This window comes from Poecilia reticulata, linkage group LG8 (genome assembly GCF_000633615.1).
Source record: "Poecilia reticulata strain Guanapo linkage group LG8, Guppy_female_1.0+MT, whole genome shotgun sequence".
NCBI lineage: Eukaryota > Metazoa > Chordata > Actinopteri > Cyprinodontiformes > Poeciliidae > Poecilia > Poecilia reticulata.
The window spans coordinates 12,133,072-12,157,006 of record NC_024338.1 but is presented as its reverse complement, the minus strand read 5'-3'; the positions used below and the strand labels follow the sequence as shown (position 1 = coordinate 12,157,006).

Genomic DNA, 23,935 nt, shown 5'->3' with positions numbered 1-23,935 from the left:
AGGGTGAGGGCGGCAGGCCTGCATGGAGCACCACTATCATGCTGGGTGTTGTGCACCAAACCTCCCAGACAAAGGCAAAGCAAACTTCAGCCGGAGACCTCTACTTCTGGGATCAAATTAGCTGTTTGAAGATGCTAAAGGGAAGTGCATTTAATATTTTGCTGTCTTTGTAGTCAAAAATTATACTCTGATCATTTGCAATTTCCAAACACAAGCAACAATGTGGGATAAAGTTCGAAGGAGGCTATTTTTGTCCTTTTTTTAATCCTAATAAACAAGTATAGAAAGCTTCATAGTTGATTGTTTTTCTGTGCCGCAGCGTTTTCTGCAACATACACCTTAATAAAGACCACGTTGTGCCCATATGTACCTTTGAAAATGAAAAAAATAAAAATGCGTGTGACAGTATGTGTGACATAAAATGTAATAAAATCTTGTGTTTTTCTCTATAGCTCAGAAAGGGTTATTCTCCAACTAGGACTGCTTAAACCACACACAGCATCATGGAAAATTTCAACAAGAGCTGTTTAAACTGTTTTAAAAAAATAAATAAATAAACTGGAGAAAACATTCTATTTACATTAGAATCACACTTTTGTTAATTTTACTAGGATTTTATAATAAACCATCACAAAGTACCGAACAAGTTAAAGAAGTAGTTTTTTTTAAAAATATTATATACATTTTTTTGAAATAAAGAAATATCTGAAAAGCCAATTAAATGTATATGGTTTGATTTAAACCATTCTATAGTTGCTCTGGTTGGTTGTTGGTTGTTTCAACTCCGAGGCCAAACTTACGTGTTTTGCTTCTCCTAACATAATAACTTACACAATCTTCCTTAGCTCCATTTGTTTTCCCCTCAACTTTCATTAACTTCCCTGTTCCTGTTGGAATAAAAAAGCATTATCACAGCATGAGCCTGATACCGCCATGTTTGACCATTGGGATGGTGTATACAATTGATAGGTGGCAAACAGTATTTTACTTACTAATTAAATGACTTATAGTGTGGATTGTTTACTCTGGGTTTTACTTTCAAGAAATAAATTAGGCAAAATATGTATGCAAGTCCTAATTTTCAGATTGTTATTTGTAAACTAATAAAACCCATGTATGCTCTTCCTTTCACTCCAAAACTTCATGATTGTTAATCACATATAATCTACAAAATACATTGAACGTTCTTGTATATTATATATGCCAGAGTGACAGACAGGAGCTGCCTGTCAGGAAAATTGTGGTCATGCAACATAGCATTAATCTGAAGCTGTGAACAGGGAGCAGAGTTTGCGGACCAAGGGAAAGCCTCAAAGCCACGCGCCATAGCCCATGGAGCCACTCAGGTTTCTCTTGCGTACAGTCTATTTGCCTCCTTGTGTTCACAAAGGAGATTTTATTTGAGTTCCCCCCTCCCTCCTCATCTCGCCTTCTCTCACAAGCCTTCATAGTCAGATGGAGTCAGACCATATCAGTGCATATTAAAAACTGGATTTGTTGACGGCAAACATTTATTGGCAAGGCAAGGAAATGGAAAATCACCTCACCAGATCCCGAGCTGCTGGGATCTGTTCTGATATCGTTGAACACATAGAGTAAAGGCTTTTGCTTTGATTCCTTCGTTGTTCAAAAGAAAGATCAAAAGTTGGTCATGCAGAAGCTCTACTTTATGGTCTGCTTTTGTGCAACATAACCCAACAAAACACAGCAAGACAGTTCAGAAGTTGCAACCATTTTTTTTTGTGTGTTGCAATCAGCTGTTGGTTAGCAATTATGTCATCCAAACTTAAAAACGCGTTCAATACAGAGATCACCCAGAAATTTCCAGACAAGTAACGCCGTCTAGTTCTTCTCGTTACAGAAATGTGGTCACAATGTGGTCTGAAATGCATCTTTCTCATTGTGTCTGAGCTGCACCAGCCCAGAGGGCTGGATCTGTCACCGGCAGTGAGTACTGTAAAATGTTACGTTTCCTCTGCGCAGGGCCTTTACAACACAGGAGCATGAAGGCCACACACAGCTCTCAGAGATCCTGCGATGAGAGTAAATAAACCAGATGTGAGCCATCCCTGACACCATGTGTGGATATGCGTGGTGCAGACTGGTAGGAAAACAAAGTTTGGTCAAGCATGATCACCACCTCACCTTTTTCTGAGGCTGTGCGTGCCGGTTCACAAACCAAATGACTTCCTTCTGAGGTCATAATTGAGCCAGAACGAAATACAACCATATTTCCTAATCAAGGCAGGATGTTGTTTAAAAAAAAAAAAAAAAATCAAATGTAAACTAAACATAAAAATTTACTGACCTTATTGATTTGACAAAATAATCTGAAGTGTGCGAAAACGGGAATCTTTCATATTGTTATATTTTTTCTGTTTCACCAAAAAATATCTATTTTATTGGGCTTCTATGTGATAGACTATCACAAAATGACACATCGACATCTTATTTTATTTTATTTTACAAATTAAGACTTGCAGTGCACATTTGCATTTACACCATCTGACTGATACACCTAAATAATATTTCTTTCAGATAAAAACTTCAATGCTCTTCATATAATGAGAAAATAAGGGTACCAGGTGTCTAATTTCAAATTGTCCCCTCAACATTTTAAGCAAAACCTTGGGTCCATACAAAGGTTTTGCTTTTATTGGAGTGGTGAAGTCATATAAAAGCCAAATTAAACAGAGAAAGTTTAAACTCTTTTGTATTACATATATGAAAGCGTATCAGGTCTCAGAGGTGTTAGATATCTATAAATCACTGCTGACAAAGATTGAAAACTTTGTCCCACAAAGTTTTGTCCCTGGAGTGCAAGAAGGCACTCTCGATGGAGTGCATTTTTGGGGATTCACAATTATTGTTACCCAACCCAGGTTTAGTCTCAGATGATATCGGAGGGAGGAGCTGGACTCTAATGCAAGTGCCAATCAAGTTTGTTTATTTTCCAGAGAGGCCCTTTAACATGCAGCCCAGATTAGTGATTCTGCAGGTTCTCTGTAAATGTCACAAGGTGCCGCAGCACATTCACCTTACAGTGCTCCTGAGCAAAGCAAGCCACCGTCACCAGGATTGAGAGTGACAATGTTGCTGTTCCAACAGCTACACACTCCCAAAAATCCATAATCTGTGGTCCTAAACAGGATTTGCCTCCAAATTACGCCATTTGCCTGTGGTCCTTCTGTTTGTTGTTGCCCATAGGCGTGCATAGACTTTAAATAAACACAGCTTTGATAAGCCAGGGGCCAGACGGTGACCTCTGCCCTGTAGCAGTTCCGATCTAAGTCCCGGGGACATGAGGCTCACCAGATGACATAAGCATGGCTCTTAAATTAGCTGAACTTTTCAACGTTGGACGGTTTATAAACATTGTGAGTGGATAAGGGTGTGTAGGTAGGAAATTGTCTTTGTCCTGATTACTGAAGAAGAGCAGAGGTCAAGAGGCGAAAGACAAAAAAAAAAAAAATATACGGATTGGAATGTGTTACTTTACCTCATAATTCATGAGTACTTACTGACAAGTGACACTTGAAAGCAGGTGTTTTTTTTTAACACTACATTGTTTACAGGATAGTTGTTTTTTTCTTTTAATTTGATTTTTGAATGTTTTATTTATACTCTTCTGATTCTTTCCTACGCATACTCTTGATCACAATTTTAAAAAGCTTCCACTAACATCCAGACCTAAATTCAGGAAAATAAATTTGTATTATATAAATATTTCCCCCTGCAGAATAAGAGACTCTGGCTTATTTGAAGTGAATGAGGCCCATAGCTGCAACCAGCCAGTCGTATTCTGAACCCTCTTTGTAGGCACTCAAGCGTCCACCAAACCACAAATTATCATTGGAGCAGCACTGACCTCCTGCACCATAACCAGGCCCACCCTAGCCTCTCCAAAAGCTTGGGATTTATGGCATATTTCCAAATAAACATGTCTGAGGCTTGTGGTAAAAAAAAAAACAGATCTGCGGGTGAGGCATGAATCTGAGAGGATCAGATATGACGCGAGTGTGATTTAGCACAAAGAAAAGCCCTAAAAGATGAGTCTATAAATAAATCAGGATAGTTAATATCTCCACTTGAGCTTAAGTCTTTTTTTATGGCTGCTGCTTTTTCAGTTTTCCTACATCCAGCTGTCTCTCTGCTTTATCCTATGACTTTTTTTCATGGCAAAATTACCTGTGTGGAAAGTAAACATTGCTTAGCTCTGTTTACTTTTGTTTCTGTATAATTTCTGGCTTGTACAGTAGTCACACTTATGAAGGTTTGGTTGCTGAGTGGAAAACTTCTCTCGAGCACTGTGTCATTTGTAACCATCTACCAGGGTGGGATTGCTCATTTTAATATTCCCTTGCCCAAAATTAAGAGCACGTCTACCTTTCTAAAAAACTAATAATAACAGAATGTCTGAAGGTCCTTTCATAAATTGTTGCTCATGTAGACTTTTGTCTGCGTTAGTAGCACATAAATTCTTCGCTATATTTCTTAAGAAATGTTTATGGAAATTTTGTTGCCACTAAGAATATGATATGAAGTTATTTGCTTTACTAAACTTTGCAATGACAAGAGTAAAACAGACAGTTCTACACAAAGGAAGTACAGGTTTTGCTGCTTGACACTGTTTTATATTCAATTAGTCCTAATCAATCAAACTAAACCTGGAAGTTATTCAAAGATTCTCAAGTTTTATGTACGAAACAAGTGCTTTGCATCTTGGGGGATGACGAAATATATTTTTGTCCTGTGGACATAAAAGTTACATTTTCCTAAAAAAACCCCCAAATGCAAACATTTCTTTCAGAGGGTCTCTGTCTCTTTTCCACAACCATAAATTTGATGCCTTATCTCTTTCTTATGTGACAGGGATGCGTAAAATAAGCACGCTATCAGTAAGGAGGAATTTAAAAGGATGGGTGTATTTGACCATGAGAGATAAAGACATCAGAGGAGATTGACCTTCAGCTAGTGATGGCGCCTAAGACAGAAGCACAGCGATTCGTTTGAGAATGTTTTATGTTTTAAGCTCCCTCCAGAGTTTGAGCCTGCTCAAGCTGTCTTTCTTACAGGAGCAGAATAATTGTTGCATGAGAGTTCAGTTTCACTTGTATGCTGTAGGTAGGTGTTAGCCTGTAATTCTGTGCACTCTAGCCAACACTAAGATTCTGCTTTGGCATACTGTGCTGATGACATCAGTAATTTGTCACTCTGCAGACACTCTGTGATTTATGAGTTTTCCCAGGCAGCAGAAAGTGCCATTGGTGTTTCTTTTTTTTAATGTTTTTTATTGCACTTAAAACCTTTTTACTGTAAAATGCAAAGATTATAGCATAACACATGCTTGGAAATGAGCTGCGGGTTGAGCAAATATGCTGCGTTTTATTCTAATAAAGTCGCGGGGTTGTGGACAAATGTTTATATTATTTTACAGCTCGCCTTCGAGAGGGAAAAGATTTCCATTAATAACCAGGGTGATGAATGTGAGCAATTACTTTTTATTGTATAAATGTTTCGTCCCCTAAAGCTTCACACTTGGCTTGTTTTGATTTCCTTCTTATGTGAAAAAAGTCTCCAGGTCAGTATCTCACACTGCAATTAAAATTTTGCTATTTACATTTCACATAATCATGATAGACAGTAATTACTCATAATTTTGGCCTTCGGAAACAAATTTCTGATACGCATCTAACAGGTGTTTGGAAGCTTTCTTTGTCTGTTCAGCTTCATATCTTGGGTGCTGCGCGAGAGATCTTGTGAGATCAACGGACAAACAAGAAGTTAATTGAAGAGGAAAGGTGGTCCTTTTATATCAAATGGGGCTTTTTAGAGCAAGTAATTACTCAAACTGTCACCTTGGGACCTCAAGCACTGATGGACAACCTGCTTGCCAGGCAATAAGGCAGTTTTTGTATATTTGCGCAGCGAGTGATTTGCAGAAAGACATCCTTGTAAAGGCCACCGGCATTACTCTCTGAGGGCACCCTGGGTGCTGACACACGATGTCCATCAACTCCACCATCGCTGTCAGCGCAGAACGCACCAATTCTTGCCAGCCAGGTTTCTCTTGCTATTTGCTCTTATTGTACAGTATTACCATGGCGACCAAGAAACAGTGAGCCAGAGAGCAGACAAAGATTTCTTTTAGCTGGCATAGACACAAACCCAGTTTGATTGCATTCAGGTTGAGTGCTGAAGGATCATCACCACCTGGGATGTAAACCAAATAAATGCTGCTAGTTGGCACGTGTGGATCCTGCTTGAGGATGTTTTAAAGTGGACCCTGATTATTTATGTGTTGGCATGTTCCCGTGTTGAAGTATAGATGCCCTACAAGTTAAAAACAAAAGAAAACAACCTCAAGATGGAATGTTAGCATCCTATAAAAAAAAAAAAACGAATCTGCGTAATATTTTCCAGAGGGATTTTTGAAAACTGCACCCTGTAAACAGAGGGTGTTGCACATAGTGAGCTGGTAGGCAGAATCAAACCTACAGTTGTCAGGGTTGGATTGATGAGAGTCTCGGGAGCATCGGTGTTGATGGTAGAGAGCTTTACGTCAGCTCTGAGGGCAGAAGGACAGCCCTTGCTGGGAGTCCCATCTCCATGGTCTGCCTGGGGGTAGTCGAAGGTGTTCATTAATCATAGTCCTAATTTGTTTTCTCACAGCTGTGCTGACACTGAATATTATTACAGTGTCAATGAGGAGGGAATCTCAGTGTCAGCGGCATTCATTGTTTCCCAATGAATGTCTTGTTTTAACCTAGTTTGGCTGGTAGTTTGCCAATGTGGATTTTTCTGCTCTTGTTTTTAAAATGTGATCACCAGTATTAACATATCTTCCTAAATTTGCATTAAACTAATTGTACACACTCAGTACAGTGGGAATTTGAATCTTTATTTAGTTGGTATCATTTTTTCTGTTTAGTATCATCACTTGAAATAAATTTAAGTGATTCTACACCTGAGACTGTGTCAATGAGAACTGAGAATTATGGTGTTGAAAACTGTTGTTAAAATTAATCCAATCAATTCAACTTTTAGTCATGTGAAAATGTGGGAGCAGTTGGCAAATTAGTCAATGATATTTTGTGATGTAACAATGTTTTTCTCCAATGGCCTTATTTAAAGTTAAAATATTTAAATAAATAAGTTAATATTTAGCTTTTTGCTATTTTCCAGAGGACAAGCTTCTTCTCGTTTACAGAACAAATAAGGTATTTCCTGGACAACAGAGAGCGGCATCATCTCAAACGACTGTCAATCTCTCAATCTCTGTTATTCATTCCTCAACAAACCAAAGATCATTGCAGTCACAGGTATTCACAGAAATGAATACCTGTGACTGCTTTTGTAGATAAAGATTTTGTTATAATGTATTGAGAGACAAAATAAGAAGCTGATTGAAATTAAATTCATTTAATACAAATATGATTTTGTGCATTGGCATGTCAGACCACCAGTTTCTGACCGGTTTTGATTAATGTTATTCAAAAATCTTAATAAATTTTTTTTTTTGGGTTCAAATCTATACTATTTTTTTTGTCTCATTAACATTTTCTTGAATTTTTCATTTGTAACATTTCGCAATAATATGGTGAATGTAGATAAAAAAAATATGTCATATATTAATTTCTTGTTCTGGTTAAAAAGTTCCTGTGAACCATAAAAGTTTGCTAATTTCAGGCTTGAAAAAGGAGGCTGATGCTAAATTGTCACCCAGATTTCTCATTTTAGTGTGCCGTGCAGAAGGTTTAATGTATACACTACATACATTATTTAGAATGCCTGATTTTTAAAACATAATTGAAAAAGTATGTTAATATTACATTGCTTCAAATAATAACATTTGTAAAAAATCCATATTGCAATATTTATACTTTTGCTTTCAAAGCAAAAATATAAATATCAGCAATGATTTGTCAATTAAATTTATTGGAACTTTAGTTGACTAAAATAAAGTAACACTTAGTCATTAAGTGTTACTTGTTCGACAAAATCTAACAAGGGACAACATAAATGTTACTAAATCCAATTTTTTTTTTCTGTCAAAATCAACACCGATCTAAATTGAAGCTTTTTAATTAATCTTTATTGCATGGACATATAAACTAATCAGACATAAATCTGTTCTTATAGGCCAATGTGTGTCAGACAGTATATTATAATGTAGATACAAAATGCTTTTTTATTTTATTTAATCTTATTTTGAAATTTTAACTGCTGGGTATAAATTCAGCGTTACTGTTCGCTAATCTTACAATACATCTTGTAATCTCACAAAAAGGCCTTTCACTTACAGTTTTTCTCTCTGGAAAAGTAAAGCATAAGTCGAGAAAGTGAAAGCCCTTATTGTTTGACTTCACCAGTAGCAGATAAGCCTGGAGGTTGCTATGGAAGCTCAGCCACCTGGAGCCAGAGTCCAATTTGGGAAAACCACAAAGTCAACACGAATGCGTGCTACGGTTGGGAGAGAATTGAAAAATGTTGTGATTGTGTGGGCCATAATCACAAGTCAAAATATATAAACTAAAACCCTCCTGCATACAGTGACACATCACCATTAATTGCCATCAGTTCAGGTACACTCCCACAATGACACATATGAAGTATACCTAACGTGAAACTTTTCACTGCAACAGAAACCATATCCTTTTATTTAACCGAAGCTAGGCTAAAGGCTGTGTTGGTTACATGCTTCCCAAAAATGTTTTAAATCAACCACGTCTTTTGGAGCAGACATTAAGCTAATGTCCTTCCATAGAAAATGTCTGACATGAAAACCAAGAGGCAGTGTTAGTCTGACAGGATATAAGGCTGTGGAAACGGTAAAGAAAAATATGTTTTTTTAGTCTTGTGTTTGAGAAATGGCAGCCAACGTATTACCTCATGTAATATCCACTGTGACCTTTCATTCATATTCATGTGGCTAATACATCCAAGAAAAAAAATACAGAGAAAGAAGTGGCAGTGCAAACGGGACGGTAACAACAGCTGATGTTTGAAATGTGATTTATGCAGTAAATCAAGAAACAAAATAATAGTGATAAAGTATTTATTTTATCTTTACACAGTCATTTAAGTTCATATATTTTAGATATTTATAAGTTATCAGTTTGACTTACTTTTATTTTTTACCAAAAGTATTAAACAAATCATTTATACTTTTGTAGAAAATATTCTAGAGCTCTAATGAGATGGTCTCATTGTATTAAACAAAACGTAAGCAGAAAGTTTCTTAGATGAAAATGTGTTGAATTTCAAGACCCTCGAGAACTTGACTTCCCTTTAATTTAATCCTTTTTAGTAACACAGGTTAGCAAGAAGTTACAGGAAACTTGTGAGCAACAAAACAAACAAACAAAACAAAACCAGAATATTTACTGACATATAATGCAAGTCAACATGCTCTTGTTTTGTACAGGTTAGTCTTCATTTTGGAAATTTGTCACAGTAACATCTTTTAAAAGCTGTTTTTATAATGTCACAAATTGTATGAAGATTCAACAGTTATTGCTGTCATAATCAATCACTGTATATAAATAAGAATTTTCCTTTGCATGAATATTGACATATAGCATTGTGGTTGTAATTAGTCAAGCTAAGTCAGTACTTTTTCACAGTCCTGTGCAGAGATGCTTTATTTAAGGCTTTATACTGATAATAGGCATGTGTAGCTTTTACAGTAAGAACACATTCTTTAAATTTAATTTTGCACCCTCTTTTTAAAGAGGAAAAAGCAACAAAACAAAAAGTAGAAAATGGGCAACTTAGGATTTAAGACGTTTACATTTTAAAATTTGTGAACACAGCAAATAAACTCCTTAACCTGAAATTTCTTTTTGGGGTTCAAACTCAACAATCCTCAGGAAAAGCTGCTGAGAGGGAATATATAAGCTAAAACCAGAAGTCCAATTATCTCCAAAGGTTTGGCAGTTCGAATAGGCATAAATATGTTAGATGCAACACTGAACCAAAAACAACTGAGCTGTTATATTAGCCAATGTGGGCCTATCTTGTTGTTCAACCGTGGCTCAGCCCCAACCAGCATAAACTCCAAACAATGTTTTGCTTGATCAAATCACCGCAAATGAGGATAAATTGTGTATCCTTTCTGCAGAGTTTTACTCTCAAGGTTTATTAGGACCTTTGTGGCAGTGGTGCACTACCCAGAGGGCAATTCTTAGTATGTCAGTTGAGGGTCAGAGCCAGTTTATGCCCACAAGTCCCTTAACAGGTTAATTTGGTCATGAAAGAGGTCGGGACACATTTGGCCATGGGCTGCCTTTCTTCCTCACAGAACAACAGCAACACAGCTTTCTTGTGACTAAGCACGAGTAGGAAAGCCAGAATAAAGAGAGGTATGTAATCCTAGCTCACCTCTGTGTGGGGTGACAAGTTAAAAACCCAGTGGTACCAATGAACTTTATTTATAGTAGGACTTACAGAACAAAACTTTTCACCATATTGCTTTCCTCTTAGTCTGCTCTGAAGTTCAAACAAACAAGGACCTGAGGCAATAGGGATGGTAATGTCATTATCATATGTCATAATCCTGACTGGTTCCATAAAACTAAGGTCCAACTGAAGGTCAGCACACGATATTAGAGAGATAACTTACGTACCCTATTGATGCAATGTTCAGATATTCAATTACTTGATAGATTTGAAATTTGTCCATCTTTTAGTTACCGTAGAATGAAGAGCTTGGGTACGGAAACGTCCAGTGTTCCCCGTTATTGTATTCTAGCTGTAGTTGACCAGATAAAACATCAATCACTAACAACTGACAAAAATGACATCTGTGACATAAAATTGTCTGTGTGACAAGTCGGTGCTAGTAATAAGGGTATCGTTTTTAATCTGTAACGGCCTGGAGAAAATTTTTCTCTGCTGCCTGTTTTAGCATGTGCGACTCCCGCCTCTGGTGTGGTACCTGTCCAAAAACAACTTGTCTGAGGTCGCAGCCGAGCCAAAGCCTGACACAGTGATTATAGGTGGTGCTCATGGGTGAGGAAAGCTGCGGTTTCGAGCCGCATATCTGAGAAATCCATTGTGAGTTTCACCTTTTTCTAAGGTAGTACTTGACTGAATTATTTGCTACGGGGGAGGAAGCAAGTGATTCCCCAGCCCGTTGCTTGGAGCAATATCTCAGAAACACCACAGTGTGGATAGGTCTGGGTGTTTGAACAGAGGACAGTGAAAGAAGTCTTAGAATAAATTTACTATATTTTGTAAACAGAATTTTTTTTTTTTTGATAAAATAAGAAAAAGCAAAAGTTAGAAAAGTTCAAGTGACGGATTTTGTGTCTAAGGTAAATTGTTTTTCTAAAAAATAACACGTGACATAAGATTTACATTTGTCATTATGTTACTAGAACAAAACAAAATTCTAGTGATACCCTTCAGTGATAAATAAATGCATTGTGATTACTTTTAGTTGTGCACTAATTATTAATAATATTTGAGAATTAAATTTAGGAATATTTTCTAGATTATTTTACAAATGAAAAACTCAAAAATACACACGTATTCACCTCCCGTTAGATTACAAGCAACCTATGTTTGGCTTAAGCACATCACCTTGAATGCATCATTTTCGTCGTAAAACCTGATCTTATCAGCCTAAGTAATCTCCCCCCAGACTGTTATTGTTCATATGCAACATCTCTTTTTGTGTGCGTAGTTTGTGTGAGGGTGGGCCCAAGACTCAAACACCATGTTTGGGTCATAAACACAATGCATGTATGGCTTGTCGTGAAGTGTTTCTTGCTGCTCGAGACACATTGTAAATTCTGTCAGTCATCCATTAAATCCTCCTGGAGGAAAAAAAAAATAAAAATACGACGCAAGATATATGACTGTTTAACAAACGCGAGCCGAGGTGGAGGTGTGGCGGACTGGATTTGGACTGTGAATTGGGTGTATGGGTTCAGCGAATAGGGTGCAATCTCCTGGGACTTTGAGCTTTGGAACAACCAGGGTACATGGGGGTAGACACAAGGCTGCAGTCACAAGGGGTTAATTGTAGGTGTTTAAAAGAGCACATGTTGTTAAAGAGCCGGTGGGTGGAAAGAGTTCTATTTATACATGGCAGAGGTAATGAGGTGAAATTATTCTGTCCGACAGAGATGGGATGTGACCACAGCAGGGTGTTTGGGACTCTGCTGCCCTGGCTCGGACTCCTGAGAATGTTTTGACTCCAAATACGGGTGCTGAAACGTAAGCTAGTTAATTAATTCCCATTTACATATGGTCCAGCTGTGGTTTCCATTGCGCCCCACAGCCCCGGCCCCGTGTCACAGGAATAGAGCGATTGATTGACTAATTAATGATTCCCCAGATGCAACAGTTACATTGAAATTAACTTAATAGGCCTCAGGTGGTTTTATGCTGTGCTAATCTTTTCATTACTCATGTTTACGTGAAAACAAACACACACAGGCAGCACGGTCGGATCAGGTTCGCATCCCTGTGATTTACGCAATCTATAAAGATTATCCCAAGAGACATCTCGATAATCCAGGCAATTTTGAGATTATCGGAAGGGGAAGATCGGGACGAAAATCAACGTAAAAATAATGCCGTGTCACAAGGCACTTGGAGCCGAGTCGAATAAAAATGAATACCGTTAATATTAAACTTAACATGAAGTATTTGAACCTTTTTTTTTAAATGTTTGTATCTAGATGTATAGTTTGAAACTAAATATATTAGAAAAATATTTTTTTAAGATATATATGACAGCTTTGCACATTTATGACACAAACTCTTCTGCTTTGTAGTCTTAAACTGTTAAATGAGGACATTAGATTTTCAGCCTAGCAAAAAAAAAAAAAATATTTGTACCCCAAACAAAAATTATGAGGTAGTTATCCATCTCCTTTTGTCTTTCTACTGCAAAAGTCAGTGAAAAATTCTTCACGCTTAAAAGAACAAAAGTAAAAACTTCTTGTTTTATTCTATTCAAATGACACTAAAATATTAGCAATGAAGGGAATGTTAAACATTTTAAAAAGAACATAAGATAAGTAAGGATTATGACTGAAGGAAAATAACTGCTAATGAGAAAAACATCTATAATATAAAATCTGCTTAGAGGGCAGATTTTATATTATAAAATATAAAATCTGCAGATTTTTTATATTATAAAATCTGCCCTCTAAACTAGCTGACTCTGTCAGTAAACTAGCTGACAGAGTACAATAGACTAACTAACCTAACTAATATAAACCATTAAATCTAAATGGAAATTAGATTTTGGATGAGCATTTCTAAGTAAAGTTTTAACAAGATCAGTATACCTAAATTTCAGTAAGTTAACAAAATATTCTTAAGTAAGAGTTATGTACCAGCTTGTGGTCAATGCCAAAGACTCACAGCAAACAGAAACACACATATGAGTAGAAAAAAGTAGAGAAAATCAGCAAACCAGAGTGCATGCCAACACCATCACACCATCTTGGAGCCATCTCAAATGCAAAGAAGCAAAGTTTTATAATTTCCTAAATAAGTCCTTGTTTACTCAACATCTGTCAAACGTCTCTTTTTGGATTATTGTTTTAGAATCTTGAAAATGAAGAAACGGTCAAGAGTGAAGTAAATCTAAATGTCAGTACTAATAGATCCTAAAATCAATAAAATATTTGTCATTCACAGACCATTTCCTGCAGGTGTTCGTGTTACATGGACTCAGATGGCTTTGGTCCATCTAAGTAGGAGTCCAGGTTTTACCCTTCCTGTCTGCCTCTTGGTGGACTGAGACAGGAGAGAGCCCAGAACTCCATGGCATGTTGGTCAGTGGCACCAACCCTGCATTTCTATTGGCGCCTGCCGTCCTGGCCAAGGTGGAAAAAGGTAAGATGACTGATATGTGAAAGCTCTTATAGAACACATTGCAAAAAAATAAGGTACTGTGTGAATGTTTGGGCAACAGAAATTAGTTAAATGAAAATAAGTTAAGCAAGAAAATGATGTCTTGAGTGTAGATTGTTACTCTTTTAGAGAGATCTCAGCCGTGTTTAGCTGGAGTTTGGCACATTTCTCGTATATCTCTTAGCCTTCTGGTAAGAGACAATGATTCATTTTAAAAAATAAAGACAAACTTTCAATGAACTTACCCAATTATTATTGATTAGCATTTCTTTATTTTCTTTTAAAACTCACTGGTATATTTTTAATTAAGCCATGGCAACAGCATTTCAATATAGGTGATCACATGATACTAGCTCTTTTTGTTTGGAAAACCTCACGGTGGCCTTTTAATGGGAATCCCAGCTCTGTCCTAGTTTGGCAGCTGCTGGAAGGATCATCTTCTGTGTTTGCAGGGCACCTGCTGGGAAGCCGGAGCACCCTGGGCTTTAACTCTCGCAAATAATTTCCATAAATATGAATAATTGCAACTTTTCCACTTTGGTAAAAGTCCATGAGGGAGAACACCAGGATAAATGCAAATGCCAAGATATTCACAGACCAATAAGTCAACTGCAAATGTGTTSCTGAGTTTTACAGACGTTTGTTTATTACCACTTAGCAGCAGAGAATAACAATTTAATAAAGACAATTCCTGACCACATGGTTTGAAATAACGTCTTTGAAAGCTTCCTATGTAAAAAAGAGGAGGGGAAAAAAGCATGCAATAATGTGTTTAAGAGATAATAAAATACTTCTAAACTATACTGTGTGGAGAATATACCTCCTTCTGGCTGCTAAGAGAACAACGTACATGGGAGTATTTGAAGATCTGAAGCAGCTCATTTTAAGCATTTGAAAATGTAATTTTCTTCCTAAGGATGTGTCATTAAACCTATACATTACTAACGTACGTACATTTAACAACCAAATTGTATAGCTAATTTAAATAACTATTTAATTGAAAGATGTTTAAATAAATTACTGCTATACATTCATATTCTATTTACAAATGAGCTTCTTTTTCTTATACAATTAGAGAACTGATGTCAGCCCACCCCTTAATCTTCGCTTGATTATGTTCACATTTCAATTTATTGCCTTATATAATTTAATGTCTCTAAACTGTGATTACATTACATAATTAAATGCAGCACGATCGATTAATTTAAATATTATTCCCATTGTGGATTATGTCGCAGAGAAGGAATGTGGTAATCATATTCCAGCACAATTAAATTCATGTAGAAAGGAATGCAGCTGCAGAGTGACTCAGTTGGTAGAGCTGTTGTCTTGCAGCAAGAAGGTTCTGGGTTCGATTCCTGGCCTGGGGTCTTTCTGCATGGAGTTTGCATGTTCTCCCTGTGAATGGTGAGTTCTCTCCAGGTTCTCCGGTTTCCTCCCACAGTCCAAAAACATGACTGTCAGGTTAATTGGCCTCTCCAAATTCTCTCTAGGTGTGAGTGTGTGTGTACATGGTTGTCTGTCTCTGTGTTACCCTGCGACAGACTGGCGACCTGTCTAGGGTGAATCTCGCCCGGAACGTTAGCTGGAGATAGGCACCCTCCCGATCCCATTAAGGGACAAGGGTGTAAGAAAATGGATGGATGGATAGAAAGAAATGCACAGGTCATTAAATATTGGATCAGTGCTTTTGTGTAATTTCCTGCTAAATGGCTGCAGACATAAAAAAAACAAAGAACATCAGCAGTACCTACTGTCTTTGTAGAAGGCATCGCTAATAAACTGACTGGATAAATGTCAAGGCAGCAGGTATGCATGGATCATAACAAGCAGATAGCATTTCTATATATATCTTGCTCTTTTAACCCCACGCATTTCAAGTGTTACTGCACTCAGGGCATTAAATCAGACTCCAAAGAGCAAGCTRTTTGTAAAAAACCTGACATCCAACTTCCTTTTTTCTATTCACTGAATACACCTCAGGGTGTTTAAACAGAGCTTTTCAAGTCACCTCAGAACAAATGCAACACAAGGTTATGGATCCTCCAACTTTTACATTTGCTATACACTTTATCAGAAGGCTGCGTGTGCAATGCTGATCATGGTTTATTCAATGCCAAAGTTGACGTGAGGCCTCCCTCCCATCCAGAAAACGACWAAGACGTTTCTAATGTTTTTACCATCATGTTGAATCTATCCCTTGGTTAATATTAAATCATTGCTCATGGTTTTTATTACTTGTCTTAAAAGGGGGACCTTAAAATGAGAGCTTAAAATAAAATCCTCGCATATGTTTCAATGAGAACAGACACACATAAAATACTATGGTACTTTGTTGCAGAAATAACAATAACAAAAGGGATATAGCAGAAGGGACAGTCAATACTTTTTTACTGTCATGCAGTAGGACAGCTGGGGTCAACTTTTAAGCATGACATGCAATAAACAAAGCACAATAGTAGCATGGCTGTTTTAAAACTTAGCATGAGCAAATGATGTGTATCGATGGCAGCATAAATCAGATTGATTGATTTTTAATAGCAGCACGTCCTCCCTTCCCAACGTTAAAGATGAATCCACATGTTATAAATAGACTTTGTACAGTGAGGTCACTGAATATACCAAAGAGAAGAAACAGTCAAATTGAAACAGCTAAACTTAATAATGTTATTATTATCAATAATAATAATAATAATAATAATTTCTATTATTATTATTATTATTATTATTATTATTATTATTATTATTATTATTATTATTAGTTTTATATTACAAATCCAGTTTTTTTCTTAACCCCACCATAAAAATATATATATATTTCACATTTTTCACAATATAAATCTATTTCATTGTTTTCTGTTGTTTTGTGGTAATCCAACACAAAGTGCCTTTTTTACTGTGATGCCCCTGTAATTTGACACAATGTCAAGAAAYTATGAATAATATAGGRTGCTGTTTATAAAAAAATATAAAAATTTGCAGAAATGTAGAAATAAAGCAATTTTCTGAATTACATAATTATCATTGAGAATGTGTAACTTTACAAATGGCTTCCCCTAACAATGCGTCTGTAGTTAAAATGCAAATAATGTTCTCACTTTACCTTTAGAAWACCAGTGTACACATTCACCCTCTTTTAGAAGCTCCTTCTCCATAACTGTTGCACAAGCAGAGGGTCCATCCATGCCTAGTTGGAAAGGTGTTGTAAATAATAGGTATAAAAGAGTTCTTTCATCAGTAATTGATAGGTGCTTGTTTTGGTTCAGCTGYCTTGTGTCACTCTTGCCACTACGTGTTAGGCATATATCAGAGCTGAAGCAGAGTGTGAAGCTTGGGAGACGGTGAAAACAAGTGTGTCATGACCAGAGAGAGTGGCACACAAGCCAYACTTGTCAGGATGACTAATAGCCCAGGGCAACAGGTCTCACTGTGGGGTGTTAACAATCAACCGGTCCTCAGGTTGTTGCCTGACAGCCGGTCGGTCACATGACTTGGATATGAGCTGGTCACCTGCGCTATGGAAGCCCTAACAGGACCTTTGTCTCAAGGAGCTTTGTTTCGAACAGGTCAACCTTTTCCTATGTAATATTTAACATGGCTGTCGGTTGTAAAAATGCCACACATCACCTGCAAGATTTCGTAAACGCTAAGTTAAAAATAAAGTGGCAACACATTTGTATTAACATATCAGTTCAAATTACATAGGTCATTTATTCTCTTTGCCGAAAAGGAGAATTTTTATTTGACAAGTCAGTTCAGAAAGCAGTCCATCAGTTCAAAGTGACATTTACACAGCCACTCACGCATAGCAAGTAAAAAAAGAGAGAAACATTTAGCGTGAAACGTTGTGCAACAATATTCTTTTACATTTTTTTTTTCAAAATCTGTGGATGCACTGATTAMACATGTCCAATTACTGAAGCATTATTTACAATGCTTTGAAAAATAATCTTGATTCCTAACATTTTGCTATGCTTCTGCTATAAACCACCAGACTAACACGAAGTCATGATTAGGAAGTGAAAGGAAAAATATGTTGTGTTTTCTTCAGTTCTTTAAATCTAAAACTGTCATTYATTTGGATTAATAACCTCAATGCTTTGGTTGGTTGATTATTATTGCAATTAGACCTGCAGATTTCTAAGGTTCTGTTCTTATCAGAACTTTAGATAAAAACATAACTTTATAAGGTTCTTTATTAAGAATAAAATGGGTATAAAATGATACCCATTTTATTTTGGAAAAATAATCACACTGGGTGTAAAATGTCTGTTAACAGACATTTTTAAGTCTTGCCATAGATTCTTAGTTGGATTTAGTTCTGAACTTAAACGCGTCTCAGATCTTTTTTTTTTTTGTTCCATGATATACACAGCTTGCCTCACCTAAACAGAAAGGGAAACRGAAGTCATTGATTTAGCTTGGGAGATAGTGGCAAACCTAATAAATACTGGGTTGTGAAACAAGTGACAGTGATATGAAACAAACCAAGTGGATTTCATTCAGATAAAAAAGCAAACAAATATAAATTTGTATTTGTAAAAGGGATTAAAAAAAAGTTTACCTTCTTTTTTCCAATTATTCCAGTTTTATAATACTTTGTCATAGTCAACCACATAAAATGTCAACTATAAAGTTCAGTTTTCAAGACATTTTGACCCTCCTTTTGGTGCAGGAAAATGGTCTTATTCATYAATTACCTTGTCAAAGAAAAGTAGCTGAGTCAAAATAAAAACTGCAGACAGGCACAGGCTGGGCCACTTTGTTAGACGCCTTAGTGAAAACTGAGACACTTGTCTCTTGGCCAGCTTCCTGTAATGTGTGAATGAGCCCTAGTCTTTTCTTCCAAAAACTAGTTCGGCTACTGTGCAGGAAGGTGGATATCCTCACAGAAAAAAAAAAAAAAAAAAAATTCCTAAACCTGACGTGCGTCATAATCCATTCAAGACTTGGAAAATGAATGTGACGATGGTTCTATTATTAAACCTCCACAAACTAGATGTGTAAGCGAAGGCCAGAGATAATTCCACAGACAATATTTGGACTGGAGGAGAGATGTCAACACTGTGCCGAGCAGCACTCAGGAGACCTGTTTTCATCCAGAGTTAGCAGTTCATGCTGACGTTACACAGTACATTGAGTGTTATATACAGTTGGCCGATGTACATCCAGTCCCTCACATTCTGAGAGATTCATGCGTTTGTTGACACAGAAAATTCCACATGAATGGGGTTCCTCTTTAAATCGCCAGAGGTGTCCTCCTTCTTGTTGTAACTCAACAATGTTTGTGGCGAGTTCAGTTTCTGACTGAAACAAGACACATTTACTTGAGCGTGCAATCTACAGATAAAAAAAAAAAGAAAGGTTCTTGTTTTTAGCACGATTATGACTGTGACATCTTGAAAGGAAACAGATTTTCTGTGACAACCCTCCTAGTTTTGCCTGTTACTTTATACTATGATACCTCAGAGCTCATGTTTGCTAAATCAGCGTTAAAAACCAATTAACGCTGATATAATGTTTTGTTGTTCTGAAAGAAAAGAACTTTCCAGCAACACGTTTTTCTTTCCTTTCAGGTCTGTTCAGTCATTTTTATATGGTGTGGGTACACAGCCTTGCCCACCCTCTAAAACAGCAACACAGAAAGTGTTAGAACAATAAAAAATGGACCACCAGAAACGTGTTTGCAGATTTATTTGGCTTGTAGRAAAATCTAGTTAGTGACGACATGAATTACTACATTGCTTAACTTTTCCTGGTTGCAGTACTTTTTTCAGATGTTGACTCTTTTTTGTGAGGAATTGATCTTTTTTTAAGATTTGACAAATCTAWTAAATCAAAATAAAGAAATTATACAGGAGAACTTGTTTACAACTGTTTTTTACTCTTTAGTCTTTTTGACTCCTGCTGGTTTGTCAAACATTTCTAACTGTATCCATTCTGTTTAGAGTTGTTCACGTTCACTTTATATAGCCAATAATAACCTTTAAACAAGAGTTTTTTAAAACATTAAATATACTCCCATTTTTTATTGTCTGTCATTAAGGTATGGTTATCTCTCAAATTCAATCAAATTCATAATTCTATCTTGTGAAGTTTGAAATACTTTTTTAGATTTTTATTTCACTTTCTTCAAAACAATACATTTACATACATTTCTTTACAAATTWCAATTTTTCAAAAAATGTGTTCCAATGTCAGTTCAGCTCTGTTTGCATGGTTGCATTTTAACGTTTAAAACTTAAAATGCAACATCCCTGCATTCTAAACTTGCCACCTTTGACATGCTTGTGGCCCGTAATTGGTTTAAACCTTGAATTAATGCAGTTGTGTTAAAACCTAACTGATTTGGATATCGTGTTTCTCTGAAGGCAGTTGTTCTTGTGAGTCACACAGTAATCTGGTGGGGATGTTTTTTCTCCGATGCAGAGATCTCAACTGCCTGAGGTCTTGGCACTGAAGTCCTGCACAGTCCGGGAAACTTGTGATTAAGTGTCTTTATTTAAGCCCATGAACTCAACCAACAATCAGAGCCAAACCAGTGCTACACGGTTTCTTAAAACTATGTGCTATAAAAGCATTAAGGTACGGTTACTGACTGACTATCATTGATTTTCTCCTGTCCACTGGTGCTTAATAATATACTAAAACCATTAGCTTACTAAAGTTACAAATTCAACAATTAGCCAAGGATTTTTACTTTAGTATTATTTGAATAAAACACTGCCTCACTTAAAAACATGAAACATGTCATCTCAGCATGTCATACTAATGTATAGCACAATATTATAGCATAATATAAACTATTTGAATTAATTGCAATTTATGTGTATTTATTGTAAATCCTCTGGTGTTGAAGTTTCTCCACCAATATTGAAACCCTGATCCACCYAAAGAAGTACTTCTAACTCCAGAACCACAATGATCTGCAAGGGTTAATAATGAATAMATGTGATGTAGAAATATGCTGATAGACAGAATCTAATGTAGATTTCATGTGCAAAAACAATTACAAAACTAAAACAAAAAAAAAAAGAAGCAAACAGCAAAAACTAAATACAGCAAGCAGCTTGGATATTATATTCTCTTTTCAAAATTAGAAGAGTGATCAARCAATAAAATAAGTTCCAAAACAGCTTTATTTGAAACAGTAAAGTATGTATATTTGTTTTAAAAAAAGCATTTATTTTTCTCGTATTTATTGGTAGACATTCCAATAAGTAATATGACTCAAATAGAAGATTTGGTATTGTATAAGTTTGTTCCAGCAGTAAAAGATTCCTTAATTTTTCAGGACATTTTACATGTCTTAATTATCTTTGACAATAGATGCAGAGGGTGCTGAACACGTCTCAAAGATTTTCACAAGCTCGAACATTGGTGGGTGATGCAATAAAAATCCAGCAGTGCTTAAAAAAAAAGTAATCAGAGCCTGCTGAGAGTTTCAGAGTATCAGGAATATAAAGCCTGTTTTGTTTTCTGCGGTTAATGTGAACAAGTTTACACTCCCTTATGCAGGCGGCCACGGCCCTGTCTATACCTGTCTGAAGGTAAAATTCCCACATTCTCTCTGTCTTGGTCACGCCACCTGCTTTGATGGGCAGATAATGTCAAGCAAGCTAAACCTCAGACCTTTCTTTCTTTTTTTTTTTTTTCCTCTAACCAACAAAATCTGGCAATGATCTGTGATTGCGAAGATGCATGCTGTCCTCTCATGATTTTGCAACCGACTGCTTTTTTTTTTTTTTTCACAGTTAAACAAGTAAGAAAAAACCCCAAGCTCCATTAGAGAAGTAAACTTTCACGGTTTTGACTCTGATAGCCTAAGCTGGACTGAAGGCTTGAAGCATGGTTTCGATTCTGACACAAGCTTGGGATACTGTGTTTTTAGGAACATTTAAACAGAGGATGAGGTCAGAAGCGATAATTATCACARGGTGATTCATTGGTGATGTTTTTGAGGATAGAAGGTCAGAAGAATTAAGCATGACAAAAAAATGACATTGCACCATACTGTATCAAGTTCAAAATGTTTTGGTTGATCCAAACCARCATTGGCTGGTTACTCATATAAATGTATGACAAGGTTTCATAAATCTACAGTTTCAAAACCTGCCAAAATTGTCTTTGAAACTGTTCCTACAGATTACTGTCTTCTTAATGAGAGGCCAGAGAACGATCTGCGGCAGATAGAATTTCCTCCGGTTTTATGAACCATGGAAAAACATTAAGCGTGCCCTTTCCCACTTGTTGCTGCATTACTGCTGCCCAGCTGAAGACAGACGCATGTACTTTTTCTTGCTTCCGCACAATTTTTTTTATTTATGTAACCTTTATTTACTAGGTGGCAGAAAATAGGCAGCACAGTATCAGAAAGYCATGCAAAAAAAACATAACTCACAGAAATTGTGACTTAAGTGGTGAATCTACATTTTCATCCTCTGAATCCATTGAACATAATGGAGATATATTATTAGCATGAAAAATGTGCATTTGTGACTAATTGGATGCATTGGCCTACAAATAAGATATTCCAAAGAGGTGTTACTGTTGTTCAGTCCTAATATGGACAAATTCAGGTGGAAACATTTCCTGTTGTGAAACACAGATGGTTGGTAAATGTTAAGATCACATTATTTTAGCTGTAATGATCAGTCTGGCACAATTTTTTTTTTAGAAGCAGTGAAAATAAGTGTTATGAACAGATTATGTTTTTGTTTTTACTTTTAGCATTCTAATTAATGTGGTATTTCAAATTAAATTGATTACATMTTGAGTGTACTGTACTGATCTATGACTTGAGAATAAAAAAWAATGTAAATAAAAAAATTTGTGTTATTTACCTAAAAAAAATATTTTAGCATCCTTGTACGTAATGCCACTCCTCAAATCTATGTGTTAAAGCATAGTAACACTTTAACACTGATTCTTTAAACACTGATAAATWATTCAAGAAATACAGCAAAAACTTTACTAAAGGGATCTTCTTTACATTTTTGTTATGTCTGCATGATCATGTAATTTTTTTTTTTTATATATATGGGTGTGGTCAACTTGTGCAAAACTGAGTGTGTATGCGTGTGTGCGTGTGTGTGTCCCAGCAGGTTCAGATGGCCACACACTAACCCGTTTAACTCACTCGGCGCCTGGGTTGTCGATGGGGGCCCTTCGTGGATCCTGCCAGGTCCAGCCCCTAAAACAAGCTGCCGGGCTGCGGCCGCGGTCGGGACCCAAACCAAGACTCCATTCACCTATCAACCCCTGCTGTTTATTTTCAGAGGCATTGGAGGAAACACTYGGAGGGGGCTTATCAGATCCAAACAGTCGCACGTCTTTGTTATTTTACACACAGGCCTCCTCTCAACTTGGCCTCATTTTCAGTAATTGTTTTCTTTCTTGCTTGATAGAATAACACGGTGGGCTACATTTAACACAAGTGGTAAGGGAATCCCTGAGCGTAAACAAGCGGATACAATGCACACTGGGATTTTATCTGAGCCTTTTCTGTTATTTTCTGTTTTCTGAAGGCCGGGCCACTGCAAACATTGGAGTGTACATCCACTGGGGTAAAATTGTTGAAATGGAATACGGGGAGACTTCCAATATAGACCTGTGTTTTCCCCCTCCCCCCCAAATACTGCTTCCTTACTCCTTCACTACACATCAGCTAAAACCAGAATTAGTCTTAGACCTCTTATCGTGTCAAGATGATTCACGTTTCAATTTTCCTTTTTTTCTTCCTCACAATTTAAATAAAAAAACTAAAAAAAAAATAATAATAATAATTTAAAACTCCTGTGGTTTTAATGAGCTTCTGAAAATGTGGTGTAAATAAATGTAATACAGCTGGTCAACATGGTGGCAGTGTTGCACTGTCTTTGGACACCTAYAGGCCTCTGTGCTAGTCAATAMCAAGCAGCTGCAATTCAGTAAAGCTTATGCAGTACAAATATGGCTCAACAAGCTGCTCTTACCCGACTATAATGGGCACAACAGCACTCATTTCAAATTATAACCGCAAATCATAATGTAGATGCACATTGAAATATTATCATTC

General features: G+C 36.6%; 1 long non-coding RNA gene across 1 annotated transcript; it reads left to right on the top strand.

Moving 5' to 3' along the window:
• Nucleotides 1-13,671: 13,671 nt before the first annotated feature.
• On the top strand, nt 13,672-23,732 carry LOC108166500 (uncharacterized). Its single transcript, XR_001776856.1, has 2 exons — nt 13,672-13,860; nt 22,980-23,732. It is a non-coding gene; the product is annotated as an uncharacterized LOC108166500 (long non-coding RNA).
• Nucleotides 23,733-23,935: the final 203 nt, after the last annotated feature.